The sequence below is a fragment of the Mirounga angustirostris genome, unplaced genomic scaffold, assembly GCF_029215605.1.
Source record: "Mirounga angustirostris isolate CCGP_5_RB_7025 unplaced genomic scaffold, mMirAng1.0.hap1 SCAF_1, whole genome shotgun sequence".
In the NCBI taxonomy this organism is placed as follows: Eukaryota; Metazoa; Chordata; class Mammalia; order Carnivora; family Phocidae; genus Mirounga; species Mirounga angustirostris.
Window position 1 is genome coordinate 71,628,081 of NW_026991709.1, and position 19,944 is coordinate 71,648,024.

The window sequence follows — 19,944 nt, forward strand, 5'->3', positions numbered from 1 at the left end:
GTAGAGGCTTGAGATGTCAGAGAGAGAGCATCTTTCTCCTACGGTTTGGCAAAAACCTCAAGGAGGACTCTGATTTGTCCCAGTCTGGGTCTTGTGCTGTTCATTCTTAGAACAATCACTATGGGTGTACATTGCAGAGAGTGGGTGGGGACAGTGAGGGCAGAGTATAGATGGACGCCTCTGGGCAGACCTGGACCCTATTTCCCTCCTCACCATTATTACATGGACCAAGAAAAATCATGGGAAGAGGGAGGGCTGGTCCCCTAAAGGAGAGAACAATGGGCAGTAAAGCCCTTCAGTGTGTTTATTTACACCCTTTATATTTAAGTCCTTTAATATTATCCAGTACTGGGGCGCCAGTCAGTTAAGCGTCTACCTTCAGCTCAGGTCATGATCTCAGGGTCCTGGGATAGAGCCCCATGTTGGGCTCCCTGCTCAGAGGGGAGTCTGCTTCTCCCTCTCCCTCTGCCTCTGCCCCTCCCCACTGTTCGTGCACTCTCTCTCTCTCTCTCTTTCAAATAAATAAATAAAATCTTTAAAAAATGTATTATCCAGTACTTTGGAGGAGGCTAATTTCATTTATGGCCTGAATTCTATAACAATTTATATATTTAAAAAACATACAATTTTTCTGTTTAAAAGGTTTTTTTCTTTATATGTAAGTTTTTTGTTTAAAAAATAAATTGTAGGGGCACCTGGGTGGCTCAGTTGGCTCAGCGTCTGCCTTCGGCTTGGGTCATGATTCCGGAGCCCCTGGATTGAGCCCCACGTCTTCTGCTTCTCCTTCTGCCTGCTGCTTCCCTTGCTGGTGCTCTCTCTCTCTCTCTCTCTCTCTCTCTCTCTCTCAAGTAAAATCTTTTAAAAAAAATTGCAGATTCTTAATTAGAGAACTCTGCATTAGTGAACTCAGGCTGTTGCACAGCTTGGTAGTTAATAGTAATAACGGCTGACATTTACTGAGCACTTGTGTTCTAGAAATTATTCTAAGGGTTATATATGTAATATCTCATTTAACCTTCAACACAACTCTAACATGGTAGGCACTATTATTACTCCTATTTTACAAGTGGAGAAATTGAAGTGCTGAGAAATTAACTTATCCAAGGCTACACACAGTGGTGCTTCCAAGATTCCAACTCAGGCATATCAGAGCCCATGCTCTCAACAGGAGTGCCACCTCCTTTGTCTACTGTTTGTGTTGCTCTTCCCACATTTTTTGAGTCCATTTTCTTCCTCTCATGAGCACGATAAAATGCATGCTTTCTGCCCTCGCCTGCAAGGCTGCATGAGCGGGCCTCTGCCTACCTCTTCAGCATCATCCACCGTTGTCCCTGCTTGCTCCTTGCTGTGCCTCAGATATGAACCCCAAGATCATTCTGACTTCAGGAACTTCACAAATTCTGTTCCTTCCCTCGGCCTGGACTGCCTTTTCCTCAGATTATTGTCTAGCTTGATCTCTCTTTATTCAAGTCTCTGTCCAATGTTACTTCCTCCCTGGATCACTCACTAAGCCCTGTCCTGTTTTGTTTTTCTTTAGCATTTATCACTTTATAGCATTTATCTACTATTGTCTATTCTGATTTTTATCAGTCTCCCTTTCCGCTAGAATGCAAACTGCACGACGGTGAGGATTTTGTCTGTTTTGTTCATGACCTGTTGCTGGTGTCCACAGCAATGCCAGGCACACATAATGCTCTGTATTTATTAAATGAATAAACTTAGTTTCTCCCAAGAGGCTCTGAAGTAAATAAGGTAGAAAATATATCCTTTTTATAGTCGAGATGGTCTCAGAAAGATGATGTAAATACCTCAAAATAGACTGGCTAATAAGTGGTTGGAACTGAAGTGAGACTCCTCTTAGATCTGGGCAGTTTTCATTGTACCACCATGGTCTGCCTGATGTCATCTGTTTTTCTCCTCTTCGCCTTCAGAGTAGTTACAAAACATTTCTGAAATTATCACCTGTGTCACTCATCGTAGTAACCAAACCACAGCTAAATTGACTATACTTAAGAATTTGTAAGTCAGGGCGCCTGGGTGGCTCAGTTGTTAAGCGTCTGCCTTCGGCTCGGGTCATGATCCCAGGGTCCTGGGATCGAGTCCTGCGTCAGGCTCCCTGCTCGGCGGGAAGCCTGCTTCTCGCTCTCCCACTCCCCCTGCTTGTGTTCCTGTTCTCGCTGTCTCTCTCTGTCATATAAATAAATAAAATCTTTAAAAAAAAAAAAAAAAGAATTTGTAAGTCAGTTGCGCTAACTTCTGTTGTTTCTTGACATGATTGGTCTATGGCTGTAACCAAAATATTTATAAACCTGTGTTTTTTTTCTCCATCTCCCATTCCACATGTGGTCAGGCTATTTTGATTAATTTGAATTCATATATTAACTCAATGTGGATTTAAATCCTGACTCTTCTATTTACTTCTGTAAGTCATTTAATCTTCCTGGGCCTCAGTTCCCTCATGTAGTAAATAATGGTAGTAATAGAGGCTGTTCCAATGATTAAATAAGATAAAGCACCTGACACATGGTAATATTTCAATAAGCAGTAATTACGAACTGTATTGCTATGTTCTACACACTCAGTGATGTGAAAATACAACAGTGAACAATCCAGATTTGAACTCTCAGTCTAAAGGGGAGTCTTAGTCTAAAAACGAAACTAACTAATTTAGTTAAATAACTAAATTAAGGGAGATAGTTTAACAAATAACACCAGAGGTTGTGTCTCTGTTAAATACTGTAAGCAGGGGAGAGAGTATCAACCTTGGAAATATCCTTGACTTCTCCCCTCACATCCCACATCCAATACATCAGCAAATCATGTCACCTCTATGTCCACAAGACATCCAGAATTTGACCTCATCTCTCCACTCTTACTGTTAGCACTCTGGCCCAGGACTCCATCGATCTCATCTGTATGACCCTAATGGCTTCCTACCTGGTCTCCCTGTGTCCACCCCGGAGTGATCGTCTTAAAACTGAAGACAGATCATGTCACTTGTTGTAGGCAGAATAATGCCTCCCTCTCCAACAAAAGATGTTCATGTCCTAGTCCCTGGAACCTATAAATATGCTACCAAAGGACTTTGCAGATGTGATTGAGGACCTTGAGATGTGGAGACTATTCTGGATTATTCAGGTGGGCCCAACCTAAATCACATGAATCCTTAGACGTGGCTGTGGTCAGAGGCAGATGTGACCACAGAAAAAGTGGTCACAGAAATGTACATTGCTGGCTCTGAAGATGAAGAGAGTCTCTGGAAGCTAGAAAACGCGAGGAACAGATTCTCCCCCGGAGCCCCCAGAAGACACACAGCTCTGCCCTGCCAACACCTTGATTTTATCCAGGAGAGACCTGTGTCTAACTCCTGACCTCCAGAACTGTAAGACAATCAATTTGTGTTGTTTTAAGCCATGAAATTTGTGTGATTTTTAGAGCAGGAATAGAAAGCTCACATATTACTCTTCTGCTCAGAGCCTTCTAGTGGATCACACAGGGTAAAAGACAAAGTGACCTGCAAGGCCCCGAGCCATCTGGCACCCTACCTCTCTGACTCACTTTCTTCCAGTCTCACTCTGTTCCAGCCACACTGGCCTCCTTACTCTTCTTGAACCCTCCATGCACTCTCTCCACTCGAGGCGCTTGCATTGGTGGTTCTCTTTTAATGGACTATTCCTCCCCCTGAAAGCCACATGGCTGTCTCTTTCTTCCTTTGATCTCTGCTGAGAGGTCACCTCCTCAGTGAGCCCTTCCCCTACCCTCCCAATATAAAATAGGCACATGGCCCTTGCCCTGCGCACGCCCTATCCCCTCTACTCTGCTTTATTTTTCTCATTAACACTGTCACCAGCTGACATTCTAGATAGTCATGTATTACCTTCTCCCCTCACCCCCTTTTGGGAACTATGAGCTCATGAGGGCAAGGACTTGGTCACTTTTGCTCCTCTATCTCCTTGCATGGAGTCAGTGTCAGAATGAGGGGGAGAGCAGGGGCGCAGGGAACGGAGTACTGTGGGAACACAGAGGGGACATCTAAGGCCGTGTAAAGGAGTGAGGAAGACCTGAAGGGAAGCTCAGATGCAGGAGGTGACTCATGCTAGGCATAGGGAAGTGCATGTGGGAGGTCACAGCACTGGTCAGGAGGCAGGAGCACACAGGGTGGCATGATGAGGCTTGGAAAGTATTTTAAGCACTGTTCTCTGCCAAGGGGAGCGAGGCCCAGTGGCCAAGAGTGCTGACTCGAACTGGACTGTGGCTCGGGTTCAAATCCTAGCTTGCCTCTGACTAGCGGCGGGTCTTTGTGCTGGTTACTCATCATCATTGTAAGACGGGTCTGATAATAACCCGGCCTTCTAGAGCTACTGTGAGGAACAAATGAGTGAAACGTGTAAAATGTTTAGAAGAGGGCCTGGCATATGGTAAGCGTGTTTGAGTGTTAGCTATTATTATCACTGGCAACCAGGGGCCACTGAAGGGTTTCATGCAAAGGACTGACGTGATAGAACTTACAGTGTAACAGCTTCGCTCTAGCTATGCATGCAGAAACGGAGAGTGAGGAGCAGGGAAAATAATTGTTTTCTGAAAAGGGTTTTACATGAAACATGAGACCTTTTGAACCAAGAGTGGTGATTACACTTAGTTTCAGAAAATTTTACTACATAATTAAAAGTGAGTTAGATGGTTCAGAATGAGATAGCACAAGGAGTTTTTGCTTATGTGTACGGTACTTTTCAAATTACAGGTTGTGACTCTTTAGTGGGTCATAGACCAATTTCGTGGGTCAAAAACAGCTTTACCAAAACAACAATAGAAAGGAAAACAACATAGCATTTGGAAAGGGTAACATTGTATCATGACATTCCCGTTTCAATTACACAGATGTATCTATTAACCTTGTGTATGTTTATGTTACACTCACACTCACTGGTCACCAGGTCAAATGTATTTCTGACCATGTGAGAAACACTGCTGTAAGCTAGCTGTGACATCCTGGGGGCGTTCTTTCCGGAATCTTCACGGTTCTTACGGCTTTGTAAACTTACGACTCTCGATGCTGGAAATCCTCTCTGTTTGGGTGTGTGGCCCAATGTCTCGCTGTGACCTAGAGTGAGACAGAAGAAGCTAAAACCCAACACTCCTTGAGGACAGTCCCAAGGAAGCAGTTGGCAAAGCATAAGCCATAGCAGAACAGCTGCAGGAGGCTGAATCCAGATCCCAAAGTACCTTGTGTTTCCAAGTTAGGGAGTGGGAGGAAGCCCGGGGAGGTGTGAATTGCCTATCTCCATAGTGCCACCCACCTCTGCTGCCTTCCAGAGTCACTTCCACAAGCTGCCGACAGCTCGGTGACGGTACCCCTGCCCACCCTTGGCCCCTGTCAGCTGCCGATTATGGAATCAGCTGAGAACGGGGAAGGTTGGTATGGCCCTCGGAAGACTGGCGGTCCCCACGCGCTGATGGTCACCTCTGTGGAACTTTGCCAGAATTTGCCTGGCAGGTCAGCTGCTCCACGGGTGGAGGGGAGGGTTGACCTAGCGACTTACCCAATGCCGGTGGGCTCTGTACCTTCTGTCAGTGACCGCTTGGCACCGGGACCAGCCCATCCATTAGTTCTGCTCGAAAGAATCTGCTGATTGTCTGGGAGGTAAGAAAGCTGGGAGTCAGGTTGGGTAGTGGCGGCTAGGACCAGGAGAGTTGGACAACTTCTGCTCTTTGAACTTAATTATGCTGTGACCAATCATGTAGAAATCACAGTACATTGAACAGCATTACGCTTTGAGGCATTGAGGCCCCACAGCTGGGGGTGGGGAGTGTTTAACCCCTTGTACTCCTGGACTCTGCCACTTCCTTAACAGTTTATTCCTTGGTCTGGCTCTTCTTTACTAAACTGAAACGTCGTCTTTCCCCTTGTCTTCTCAGAGCACACAAATCTGCTGTTTTGAATGTGTAGTTTGGGATTTATAGCGCTTTGGCAAGCGTTTGTTTTGGTGCAAAAGGCTACTAGTAATGCCAACATTACAACATTTTAGAAATGAATACCTCAACTATTTTCCAATAAAAATAAAATATAAAAATGAATACTTCCCTCTGGTGAAACTAAACCTCTTTTTAAAAGACTTTTTTGAAGTCATAATTGTAATGTAGATCTGTACCATGCTGTGGGACAGTATATTCAAAGGAACTAACAAATAAGTAAAATTTATCCTCTCCCTTCCCAGTCCCCCACTTTTTTTTTTTTTTTTTTTTTTTTTTAACAAGAAGAAGCCACTTTGTCATTAGGAGAGATGCAGATGCCTGGGTCAGTTGGTTAAGCTACTGCCTTCGGCTCAGGTCATGATCCCAGGGTCCTGGGATCTAGCCCTGCATTGGGTTCCCTGCCCAGCATTTGGGCTCCCAGGAGTCTGCTTCTCACTCTGCCCCTCCTTCTCCCCCTGCTCATATTCTCTCTCTCAAATAAATAAAATCTTAAAAAGAAAAAAAAAGAGAGATGCAGGTATTTGGTGTAGGTAGCTTCTTAGCTTTTCAAATTAATGGACATATTTAGTTCTATTTGTACTGTTGATAAAAATTGAAGAAATGTTTTAAATTTCAACCACAGAAGTCAGTAGCTTGGTTTACCTATCAATACCAATTTTATCACGTGAAAGAAGACAATTTTTTTTCTATTGCCTAATACTTCCCTTAGCATCTCCACCTAGAATCTAGAGGCAGTTAAAGGGAAAAGAAAGATATTCAGAAGAAAAGCAGTTAAGGGTTTATGCTGAAGGTTGTGGGTGGTTTGGCATTTAAGGAGAGAAACAGTGAAGTCCAAGACTTGAGTGCCCCCAACTTCAACAGCAGCAGGGGAGAGACCTACTCTTCACTGCCTACCCCTTTGTACCATGTGCAAATGTTTTAAGTATTTAAATCATAACAATAGCAACAAAACTAAAGTCCCTGAATATTTTAATTTAACCTTCGTTTCCATGTTTGGGAATGCCAAATTTTCTTAAAAATAATACAAGCAAAAAACATAGGGTACGTGTTTTGATGCCCACCCAAAGGAAGTACCAGAATATCCTATGATAATACCACATCCTCACATAGAAGCACTTTCAAAGTTGCGGATTCAGCATTTGAGAGAGGTTTCAGTGGAAGTGCAAGTTAGTTAGCTAACAGGTAATAGGAATATAAATTAAGCTTGTATAAATTCCTCTTGGAACTCTGGAAAATGTCTTTCTTAACATGCTGGTTTGAATTCTTTCTTTAGCTAACTAGAACCACATTAACAGTATATTTCATTTTTAGCCTTGTCAAAAAAAAAAAAAAGCCTAGGTTTTTGGCATAGCTTTTTACTCTTTTCCCTATAAGGTGTTAATTTTTTTTAAATTTTTTTTTAATTTATTTGAGAGAGAGAGAGAGAGAGAAACAGCATGAGAGGGGATAGGGTCAGAGGGAGAAGCAGACTCCCCGCTGAGCAGGGAGCCCGATGTGGGACTCGATCCCAGGACTCCGGGATCATGACCTGAGCCGAAGGCAGTCGCTTAACCAACTGAGCCACCCAGGCGCCCAAGGTGTTAATTTTTTTAAACTTTCATTTTAACTGCCTTATTTAATATTTTTTAATTCAAGAACTATGCAGAATATAAATAATTAAAAGAAAGTAAGTAGATACAACTTGAAATTCTTCAGGATCCACTGTTCCTGGAATATTTTTTTCTGATTATAATAGTAATATAAGGGGTGCCTGGCTGGCTCAGTCAGAAGAGCATCTTGATCTCGGGGTTGTGAGTTTGAGCCCAACATTGCATGTAGAGATTACATAAAAATAAAATCTTTAAGGGGCCCCTGAGTGGCCCATTTGGTTGAGCGACCGACTCTTGGTTTTGGCTCAGGTCCTGATCTCAGGGCTTGAGATCAAGCCCCGCCACGACTCTGTGCTCGGTATGGAGTTTGCTTGGGGTTTCTCTCTCCCTCTCCCTCTGCCCTTCCTCCTCACCCCCTAAAAAAAACAAGTTAATAAATCTTTAAAAAAGTAAAATATTTAAAAATATATGTATAACTGTCTACAACAAAAGAAGATACTGCATTAAAAAATGAAGCAAAACCTATAATCATTGCTAGCATTTAATTTATTTCCTTTTTTTCCCCCTAAGAATAACTTACATGGTATTCTACTATACGGATATATTGTGATTTATTCAACCAATGTATTAGTAAAAAACTTAGGATATATCCTTTTTTCCTCTAGGAACAACACTGCAGCAAACATGCATATGTGTATGTGTCCTGTCTTTTTCAGATAAATTGAAAAGATACACCTATTTAGCATTTTGATACATATTTCCAGAATGTCCAGAAAAGGTCTATGCTCCTACTAACAGCTTGCGGGAACCTCTGTCTGCACAGTTTCACTGATATTTACTTAATTTTTCGCTTTATACATGTTTCCTGTTTCCTTTTTTTTTAGATTTTATTTATTTATTTGACAGAGAAAGACACAGCGAGAGAGGGAACACAAGCAGGGGGAGTGGGAGAGGGAGAAGCAGGCTTCCTGCCGAGCAGGGAGTCCGAAGCAGGGCTCAATCCCAGGACCCTGGGATCATGACCTGAGCCAAAGGCAGACTCTTAACGACTGAGCCACCCAGGCGCCCCTCCTGTTTCCTTTTTGAAAGCAGTTTATCTTCTCAGGAGCCTGAGCTCTCAGAACTTGTAGCATCACCAGCCATGCTTCTTTTGAAGAATAGGCATTTCCTCCTGTGTTGTGTGTGGCAGAGGGAAGGCTGTGGGACTGGGATCTGCCTGCCTCCTCCTGCAATAAGGAAAGCCCCAATCTCGAAAATGCACCTAAGTGCTAGTCATTTATTTAATATTAAATAGTAATTGAGCTCCAACTATCTGCCAGGCCCTGTGCCACATGATAGGAATACAGTGGTGAGCAAAACAGACGGTCTCTGCTCTCAGGAAGTTTTATATTCCTAGTGGACCATTTCCTAAGGCATTCTTTTCTATCTTTACCATCTAAGAGGGGAGCAAAAGTATATCTTTCTAACTTGCATGTGTTTGATTTCTGAATCAATAATTTTTTGCCCATTTGTATTTCTTCCACTTTTTAATATGACCATTCTTGGTCTTTTCTTTCTGATTTGTCAGGATTAATTACATTAATCCTTTGCCATGGTGGTAGATACCAGTGCCCTCTTTGTCCTTGCCAACTGGCCCCTGACTTAGTTCAGGTGCTGGATGACCATGGTAAGTGGAACTGGATTAGGTGCCTGGGCTTTTAGGAGAAACAGGAAACAGTGTGCTGAGCCCTGGCTAGGCACTGAATTCCCACGTGATCTCGTAAGTGCACAGATCACTCACTCACTGGGCCTCCGTTTCCTCACCTGTAAAATAAAGGGGCTGGACAGGACAATGTTTTTAGGTTCCTTCTAGCTCAGATAGTCTATAATGTTATGGGTTTAAGAGTATGTTTGCAAACTCAACAATATGTATTGAATGTTAATGCAAGGAACTATGCTAGACAGTGAATACACACAGAATAAGATAAAGGATCCATGGGCTAGTAAGGGGACATAGATGTATAAACAAACAAAGAGTAATCTATTAGGATGGAGTTTTCAGTGCATGAGACAATGAGCTATCTCTCTCTCTCTATATATATATTTTAAGGTAGCTATCTTGCACTATTCACAAATATTGAGTCCACATGTGATTAGAGATTTACATGAGAGGAACAAAATTTTTGAAGATCATATAAAAGAATGTCTTCATAATCTCAGGGTATAGAATAATTCCTTCAAATACAAGAAGCACAAATAATAAACAAAAAGATAGATTTGGATACATTAAAAATAATTACTTCTTTTTATTAAAAGTCACCATATAGGGGCACCTGGGTGGCTCAGATGGTTAAGCATCTGCCTTCGGCTCAGGTCATGATCTGGGGGTACTGGGATCGAGTCCCACATTGGGCTCCCTGCTAGGCGGGGAGCCTGCTTCTCCCTCTGCCCCTCTCTCTCTGACTCTCATGAATAAATAAATTAAAAAAATTAAAAAAAAATAAAAGTCACCATATAAAAAATAGAGCATCCACAACTGAGAGAAGATAGTTGCAACACATAATTGACAAAAGATATAAAGATGTTCTGCGAGTAAAGAAAAAATAACTCTAATAAAAACTGGGCAAAAGATATGAATAAACATTTCACAGAAGTGGCAACATGACTGACCAATAAGCATTGTAAAAAGATGTTCAAGCTCATTAATAATCAGGGAAACATATATAGGTAAATTAGAAACTCAATGAGATGATTTTTATACCATCAGATTGGGAAGAATTAAAACATTTGACAGCACCAAGTATTAGAGAGGGTAAGAAGTAATGGGAGCTCATGCAGGGTGGGGGTAAGACAAAGTGGTTTAACACTTGGCAATAAGGTATCTCCATCTTATAAAGTTGAGGGTCTGTATACTCCATGGCTCAGCAATTCCACTCCTAGGTATACCCTGGAGATACTCTTATAAACGGATACATATCTGTGTGCATGCACCCCTCGTGTCCCTTCCTCTTGTTATAAGGACACCAGTCATATTGGATTAGGGCCCCGAACTTATGGACAAGAATGCTCACAGCGGCATTGTTTCTGAAAACAACAACTGTAAACAACTTAAATTCACAGGAGAACGGATAAATAAAGTATATTCATACAGCAGTTAAAGTGAATGATTTAGAATGATCTAGAATTATAGATATCAATAGGGGTAAACTTCATAAACATGATTTTTAGCTTTAAAAAAGTACAGGAGAATATATGTAAAGTTAAAAAATTATACAGAAGTAAATAATCTGTTGCTTAGGGATACAAATTAAAGTGGAACAAAAAGTAAGGGAATAACAAATGCAAAATTCGAGATAATTTCCAAGGGGGAGGTAAGGATAGGCAATCAGGGAGGAACTCATAGAGGGGTCCAACAGTGTTGATAATGTTCTATTTCATAAGCTGGGTGGTGGGTACAAGGCATGTATTGTATTATTCTTTATGCTATGTATTTATACATAGCATACATACATGCACACATACATAACATATATATTTGGGAGTGGGGGGGGGTAAGTTATTTCTTGCATGAAGGAAGCAGCATGAAGTAGCATATGAAGGGGCCCAGGAATCCGAAACAGCACGGTACACCTGGGGAACTGTAAACAGTTTGTCATTACTTGAGCATAAAGTGTGAGAAGAGGATTGGAGATAAACTCCTTTACATATTTGTAGTGCATCTACTTAGAGCTGGGCACCGTGCCATATATTAGGACACATAAATAACAGGGTCAGTTCCTGCCTGTGAGCTCACTATCTATGGAAGGACAGTATGGTAAGTGTTATGGTGGGAAGTAGACACCAGTGTATTGGGAGTACAAATAAGATGGTCAAATCCAGAAGGAAGGCTTCCCGGAGAATCTGACATCTGAAGTGGATTTTGAGGGATGAGTATGAGTAGCAATAATCCTGCCTTAGACCTGAGGAAGGCTGGTCTGAATGCAGGGAATTCTGTGTGTTAGTAAGCAAGAGATACTGAAGACCTGAACCAAAGCGGTGGCATTGAGGTTTGGAAGGTGGGCACAGTGTGGTGGTTATGAGAGAGGAAGACTTCCAGGAGAGCCCTCAGAGGCAGACCACAGCCAAATCAAAATGTTAGGAAGCAACTGCTTAGAAACATTAGTGTTTTGGGATCCCTGGGGATGGTAATTGGACAGAAGATGAGTCTTCCTACTAATTAAAAAAAGCAGGAAGGTGGGAAGGGGGCGGAAGTTGGGAAGAGCAGGAGAGAGCTCACTGAACACAGACCCAGCAATGAGAGACTGAGAAGTTGTCATCTGGGCCCTTTTAACCTAAATCTACCTTTTGCCTCAACCCGTGGCTTGTTAGATGTAAAATGTTATATTCTACACGTTGAAAACATTATATATTTCAATTCCTTCTACTATATTTAGTGAGCTCCTACTACATTGTTAGTCTCTGTGCCAGATTCTGGAGTTACAAAATGAACATTAGCATTTATTGAGTTTCATTGAAGGCTGTGCATCAGAATCATTTGTGTGATGGATGCCCAGCACCCTCTCTGGAAAATATGATTTAGTAAGTAAGGCCCATGAATCTACATTAAAAACAAACACAGAAAAACTCTATTGGGGATTCTGTTACATAGCCAGGAGGAAAAACTACTGATGAGTCAGGCATTGTTAGGCACTCTTATGTGTAGCTTATATAATCCTCAAATCACCCGAACATAGAAGTATCATTCTCTGAGCTCATAATCTGTTGGAGAAATACATGCATGTGCACAAGTAATCATGGGATTTGAATAAGGAAAAGATCACTGTGGAGAGAAATACATCCATTTATTCAACCTTTATCAGACACTAAGTGCCAGCCACTTGGGCTTGGTTCTAGAGCTACAAAGATGAAAATAATGTCACTACTCAGAAGCTCCAGGTCTGAAGAGAATATGGGTATAAAACTCTCAAATTATAATACTGAACTCTATTCTAATAGTTACATGGAACAGGTGACAAAAGGAGCACAAAGGAGAAGTCAGGTCACTGTGAGTGGGGAGTACCTGAGATTCTAGTTAAGCCAAGTTTGAAATAATGAATAGGAGCTCCGCAGGCACACAAAGGGAGAAGTCTCATTCGCGCAGAGGAAACATCATGCCCAAGGTGGGGCTGGGAAAGCACCAGACTAAAGCCGTTGACAACAAGAATTCCTTTGTGGATAGATGAACCCATCTGGAACAGACACACTGACAGCAAGGAAGATAGGGAAGGTTGGTAGGTGTTGGATACTAAAGGAACCTTACGTTTAAAACTAAGAAATTTGTTACAGATCTGTGGTTTCCAAATTATATATTTCTCAGTGGAGCTGTAACACCCCTCGGAGTCTACCCGTGAGTCATCTGGGGTGGGGAGTGGAGCAAGGCAGGCAGGGCTCTGCGTCTCCCATCTATTTCAACCAGACCAGCTTCACTATTATCGATTTAATGGTGAGCACGGCTGAAAGACTTTTTCTTTTAAACAAAGGGTTCCGTGATTAAGGAAAGTTTAAAAACCATAGCTTTAGGCAATGATAAACCAGTGAAGAATTAGAAGCACGAGTTTTCAAGGTGAAAAGGGCTGCAAACAGTGTCAAGTGCTAAAGTGATGTCAGGAAAAACAAGTACTGAAAAGTGTCCTTTGGTGTGTCAAATGGAAAGTGGCCTTATTGAAAACAGTTGGTGGGGGTGGGTAGGGAGTGGAAAAGAGAATGCAGTGGCATAGTGGAATGAATAGGAGGAGAAAAAGAGGAGGTTGTGCTCTTAGGAGTCTTAGATGGAAAGCAATGGAGGGAGATTTGGCCATAGCCAAAGGGGTATTTGTCCAATTCACATGTCTCCCTTCTTTGCTAACTGATCCCCTATCCATACATGGATAGCCATGTATGTACATACTGCCCCCTTGCTATAGTTGACTGGCCCTTGATGGGGTACATCATGCAAGCTAGGCCAATACTTCCTCAAGAAATTTATAACTTGGGCCAAGAGAGAAAACCCTTTCAGTCCAATTAGTTGGTTAATCTTGAGAGCTGGGCCTAGAGAATCAGATGAAATGAGCTATAGATGTGCAGAAGAGCAAAGTATGTATGGAAAGAATGGAAGGGAAGGAGCATCCAAGCTTTACAGGTCCTGGTTGCCAATCCTTCTCAAGGTCCATGGAAAGCCTATCATCTGGGCTTAGGGTAAAGCCATTCTACCTAATCATGAATTCTTTATTTTTGCCTTATTCACTAGTCTCTTAAACACACACACATAGATCCTTTTGGATACAGAGGGTGTATGCTTTTGTTTCTTTCTCTTTTCTACAAAGAGAAAAGAAAGGTCACTTGAGAGAAAGGTTGAGCATCCAGAGAAAGAGGTAATTGATAGAGCCATTCTCAGAGGAGAATGGAAGGTATGAGGTCTGGAGCACAAGGAAGAGGTGTACTTTTCTTTGAGATAGATGGGTAAGAAGTAAAGAAGATGGGAATGTGGGTGAGTATGTGGGTCAGGGCTAGGAAGAGTGTTCCTACCCAATGATTCCTATTTTCTTTGGGAAGAGTCAAAATTATCTACAGTTTATGAGAGGGGTGGGCCACAGCTTGGACAGCAAGTTTAGGAACAGCCATTGTGGCCAGTAGGCCAGGGATCTGGCCACAGATAAATAATACAAAGACAGTTGAAAATCCCAAGCATGTCATGTCCAGGTCTTGTATCATCAAATGCAGTGAAGTAGTCTCAGCGTTAAAAGCCTTCACCTCTTGCCTACCCAGCCCCCTTTAAAATGCAAATCAGATCACATCACACTCCCTGGCTTAACATTTTTCCAGTGGCTCCCATTGCTTTAAGATACAAATTGTCTCTAGCACTGCTCAGCAACTAGGAGGGGGAAACCAAAGGAAATGCTTGGATTGATCTAGTGCTGGGTATGTGACACGGTCATGGAAGGGCCTGGGAAGAGGTTTGGGGGGGTTGTTGACGTGGAGAGGAAAGCAAGACAGGTGGATACCAGCAGCCTAGGAGATAAAAAGAATCCTGGGGTGGGGTTGGGAGTGTCAAGTGAATGTATGCGAGTCAGCAGGAGACATTTGAGACTGAGCTTGTGTATGGAATGTACAAGGTTTAAGGACAAGGTTTAAGGTGGGTATATGTAAGGACTGTCTGAAGTGACATTTTTTTTTTTAAGATTTTATTTATTTATTTGACAGAGAGACATAGTGAGAGCAGGAACACAAGCAGGGGGAGTGGGAGAGGGAGAAGCAGGCTTCCCGCCGAGCAGGGAGCCCGACGTGGGACTCGATCCCAGGACCCTGGGATCGTGACCTGAGATGAAGGCAGACGCTTAACGACTGAGCCACCCAGGCGCCCTAAAGTGACATATTTTGAGACAAAGAGATAAACTTTCTTCTCTCTATGGATAGCACCACATCCCACCAATCATTCTCTAATTTGAAACCTGGAGTCACCCTAGGAGTTTAGTCTTTTTTTCCTCCCTCACATTTAGTTGATCATCAGATCCTTTTGATTTTGTTGCCTAAACATCAATGGCCTTGGTTGAAAACCTCTCAACTGCTACGTGTTTTGTCCGTGTCCTGATAGCCCCACCCCCTTGACACACTCTCCTTTAAAATTCAAACTGTCTCGCCTCACTCCAGGCTTAAATTCTTCTAATGGCTTCCCATTGCCTTAAAATATGAATTCCTGGGTGGCTCAGTTGGTTAAGCATCTGCCTTTGGCTCAGGTCATGATTCCAGGGTCCTGGGATCAAGTCCCACATTGGGCTCCCTGCTCCTTGGGAAGCCTGCTTCTCCCTCTCCCACTGCTGCTCCCCCTGCTTGTGCGCTCTCTTTCTCTGTCAAATAAATAAATAAAATCTTTAAAAAAATATATATGAATTCCTTACGGTGGCAAAATCCTTTGTATCTGGTTACTGTTAACCTCTGCTTTAGTCACACAGTTCCCTGTGACTAAAGGTCCTTGGGAAAAACTTCCTCACCTTTCCTTGGATCTTACTTTTCTGCAAGATATAAGAACCCTTATTTCCTTCTCCAGGAGAAATGACTGTCAGAGTATGAACAGCCCTCCAAACTCTAGAGGGGAAATACCGTTTATCTCACTTGTAAACCTCAGAGCCTGTCATGTGTCTGGGCAGCATACCTGCTTAATGGATATTGTTAAATGAAGAAAGAATGACTGAATGTTAAAATCACCTTAGCTGGTGGCAGGAGTTGGGGTGGAGGACTATGAGTCAGAGGCCAAACATAAAGGTTTACTAGCTGTGTTTTATGGGACCAGGCCATTAATACTCTCTTTTAGGGAAACTGCCTTGTCTACTAGGCACTTGTCCTATAGCCTCCATCCTGACCCCCATTCCTGTAGGAATGATTAAATTGGGTAATCCGACCCTCCTATTTGCTGGCTGGGGACCTGTGTGACCTGTCATAAAAAGATGAGCTGGGTTAATCTGTTTTCTCCTGGGATCTGGGAATTAGGAAACAGATTAAAGTGATAAGCTCCAGCATAGGTTGAAAGGATACATCAAGAATTGTCAAAAAAAAAATCTATAGCAGTTGCAGAGTGGCCCTGAAACTTATTTTTGTGAACTGTGCAATATTTTCTAATAATTTGAAAGTGTTGCCAACATTTGAAAATTGGGGAGGTTTCACATTAAAATCTGGCTGTTTGGCTTCTCTTATAAAATCTGAAGGCCTGATATGGCAAAAACATCCTGGAGCTGAGCAGTACACGGGGCACATGCTTCCCCCCTTCACCTCGGCCACCACCCCCCTATGCTGCTTATACCTGGCCAGCTTCCTTCACTTACGTCATCTGCTTGGGCTCCCGTAGCCATCTGACCACCAGCTTGTTGAAGGAACCAGTAGCAATTCGGCATTATATGCAAGCCAGGCTCACAGGGAAACAGAATCCACACAGAGCAGAGGACACCTGGTGAGAGTTGGGCAGTAGGTGAGAAAGATTGAGGATACAGCTACCAGGAGAGGGAAACCAGTTCCCCCAGGTGTCTGGGTTCTTCGGCTTCCCAGTTTCAGTAGCTGCCCACAGTTACCCTCATCATAACTCCAGGCTCTTGACATAATTTGCAATGCAGTGAGCCAGGCTAAGGTAGGGAGTGAGTGGGAAATTGGTAGAGAACAGCAACGAGGACAGTAAGACAGTGGTGTAGCTAGATGACATTATCTCCTCAAAAGAAATTCTTGTATGAAGGTGGAATGTAAATTGTAAGTTGTCAAGAGTTAGATTCTTGCTGATTATGTATCCTTGGCCAAGGAGGATCAGGGAAGGCATAGTGAACAACTTCTACTCAAGAGGACGTACAGTTAAAAGTATCCTCAGAGGGCGCCTGGGTGGCTCAGTTGGTTAAGCGACTGCCTTCAGCTCAGGTCATGATCCTGGAGTCCCGGGATGGAGTCCCGCATCGGGCTCCCTGCTTGGCAGGGAGTCTGCTTCTCCCTCTGACCCTCCTCCCTCTCATGCTCTCTGTCTCTCATTCTCTCCGTCTCAAATAAATAAATAAAATCTTTAAAAAAAAAAAAAAAGTATCCTCAGAGAGGGGCGTCTCTGTGGCTCAATTGTTTGAGCGTCTGACTCTTGATTTCAGCTCAGGTCATGATCTCAGGGTTGTGAGATTAGGCCCCATGATGGGCTTAGCGCTCAGCTTGGAGTCTGGTTGGGGTTCTCTCTCCCTCTCCCTTTTGCCCCCCCTCCCACATGCGTGCACACGCTCCCTAAATAAATGAATAAAATCTTAAAAAAAAAAAAGTATCCTCAGAGGAAATCAGAAGCATTCTGGGAAGGAAGGTCTATGGGTATACAGGGTTCCAGAGGCTTTCGAGGAAGGGACTGGGAAGTCTGGGGAAAAGACATTTGTGAGATTTAAGGTTTGATTATTTATATCCTTTACCGACTAACTTTCACTGTGTGTTGAAAAGAGAGGTCTGTATTTCAGCAAACTGAGAAGGCTTCCTGAAAGAAGTGGCATTTGAGCTACATCTTTAAAATGAAATGGATGAAAAGGAAATGTTTCTTAGGCAGATAGAACCACACTTATAAAGGCCAAATTCTAAAGGGGAGAGCAGGCAGTTTGCAGTTAAGAGTCTGGTGACATGGGGCCTGTGTTTAGCTTGAGTCACCCAGCAAGTTATTTCTATACCTTGGGGCCTTGGTTTTCATTACTCTAAGTCAAGAATATTATGTTTCTTCTAAGACTCACTATTCCCACCCTAACCCACTTGTAATATTTCTTAATTTAGGACATACCCCACAATTGACAACCCCAGATGCTTGCTTTACAACAGGGCAGGAAAAAAAATTGATAGTGTTATCACTAACTGGATGTACATAAATTTAGCTGTCCGCAGAAAATGTTCATTATTGACAATTAGCTTCGTTGAGTCATTTACATTGATGGTGCCGAATTTTAATGCAGCTGAATTTTAATTAGAATCCCAAAGTGTCAAGTTAGGCCTCTTCCAAAAGGTTACATTGTGTTGAAGCATTGAAACAATAAGTTATTGTATATACAGATTAGTTGTCATGCATCAGGAATACAATTAAATGCAGAAATGGCCAACTCTCTTTCTAAATTTGACACAGAAGTTATAAATCCAGAAGAGGTTGGCTTGACCAACTGAAGTGTCTGGGGATACTGAAGGCTTAACTGTCAATAGTTTCCAGTTATCAAAAGAAGCTGTGTAGATTCCAGGGATATGCAATTCAATTTAAAAAAGAAACCAAGTTACCATATGAGTTCACTCATATGTGGAATTTAAGAAACAAAACAAATAAGCAAAGGGAAAAAATGAGAGAGAGAGAGATCAAGAAACAGCTTCATAATTATAGAGAACTGATTAAGGGGGGGATGGGTGAAATAGGTGATGGGGATTAAGGAGTGCACTTGTCCTGATGAGCACTGGGTGATGTATGGAAGAGCTGAATCACTATATTGTACACATGAAACCAATATAACACCTGTATGTTAACTAGAATTAAAATAAAAACTTAAAAAAATAAAAAGAAACCAAGTTTATAACCAAAGAAGAAACATATATAATGTTTGTATATTCTTTGAAATGTCTCAAAATTATACTGTTAATTTCTAAAAGGTGCTAAAGAGATCAAGATACAACCACTGGTTATGTAAAACATCCTACCATCATGCTACACTTAGCCAGATGGTCAAAATGGTTATATAAGACTTTAGGCAGTGGAAGTGAGAAGGCTTACATTTAAACTTTTATTATAGCACTTAAGAATAAAGTGGTACAATTATGATAATAGCCAGCATTTACTGAATGGTTACTATGTGGCACTGTCTTGTGTCTTTAGAGTTCTCATTTCAGCTTCAAGGCAACTCTATCAGATCGGTGGTGTTACCTTCATTTTGCAGTAAGAAAAGATAGGAGGAAAATCCAGAAAGTTTGCCTTCAGGCTCTCACTCAGAGCCACTACACTGTTACAGTATGCATTTTGTTGCATTCTATGGATACTCTTATGCCTTTTCGGTTGGGTTACATTTTAATATAATGTATCCTCATTTTTTTTTTTTTTTTTACAATCAATGGCATATTAAAATCAGAAGTATGGTAAATGCTTTGTTGGATCAGGTGATGCATATCTTGCAGGGAGGGCTCTTAGAACAACTTTCAGTGGGCTGGTGTTGCAAATGAGGAGGTGAGCCTGATTTTCAGAACCCTACGGTCTTTGAACTGGTGAAAGCTATTGAGAGGAAAGTAACAGTAAGGAGGAATGTCTTCTGCGGGTTTGAAAGCGTTTCCTCCACACCAAACGCCTTACTTCGCCTACCTGTCGGAATCCTGATCTTTCCAGGCTCGCCCCAAATACCAGCTCCTTCAGGAAGTAGTCTCTTAGTTAAATGGAAGATACACGTGGGAGAGATTTCCAAGTTATTAAGAGATGAAGTCAGTAAAGTGAAAGACGGATTGAATCTTTAAAGCCACCCTTACTCCTCTCCCGACCTCAGTTTCTCTAAACGGAAAGGAATTGGTGGCTTAGCCTATCTCTTCCTTTGATAGTTTCTACTCCCAACCTCTTCAGATTTCTGCCAAAGCTGTAGGAGTCCTCAGACCTGCAGGCGGCGGCTCCTCCGCGTCGGCGGCTCAGCAGGGCGGGGCTGAGAAGCCCGAGAAGAGGCGGGGGCTCCGAGGGAAGCGCGGCGCTCAGCCACGTGACTTCCTTCCCAAGGAGCCTCAGCCGCTGGCCTCCCAGCAACCGGGCGCGTCCCGCCTAACGACTCCTGCGCATCCCGGTTGGTCCTCGGGGACGCTTGTGGCAAGGGGGCACCCACGGTCGCGCTGTTCATTGGCTCGAGCTACCGTCGCTCAGGTGCGTTGCCGGAGCGCCCGCAGGCGGTGC

At 42.7% G+C, this 19,944-nt stretch overlaps 1 long non-coding RNA gene across 1 annotated transcript; it reads right to left on the reverse strand.

Annotated features, from left to right (window-relative positions):
* Positions 1–1,225: 1,225 nt before the first annotated feature.
* On the reverse strand, positions 1,226–19,783 carry LOC129045368 (uncharacterized). The gene is made up of 4 exons (XR_008505018.2): positions 19,375–19,783; positions 16,376–16,497; positions 5,541–5,634; positions 1,226–5,101 (listed from the first exon to the last, which is right to left on the reverse strand). It is a non-coding gene; the product is annotated as an uncharacterized LOC129045368 (long non-coding RNA).
* Between the last annotated feature and the right edge of the window lie 161 nt (positions 19,784–19,944).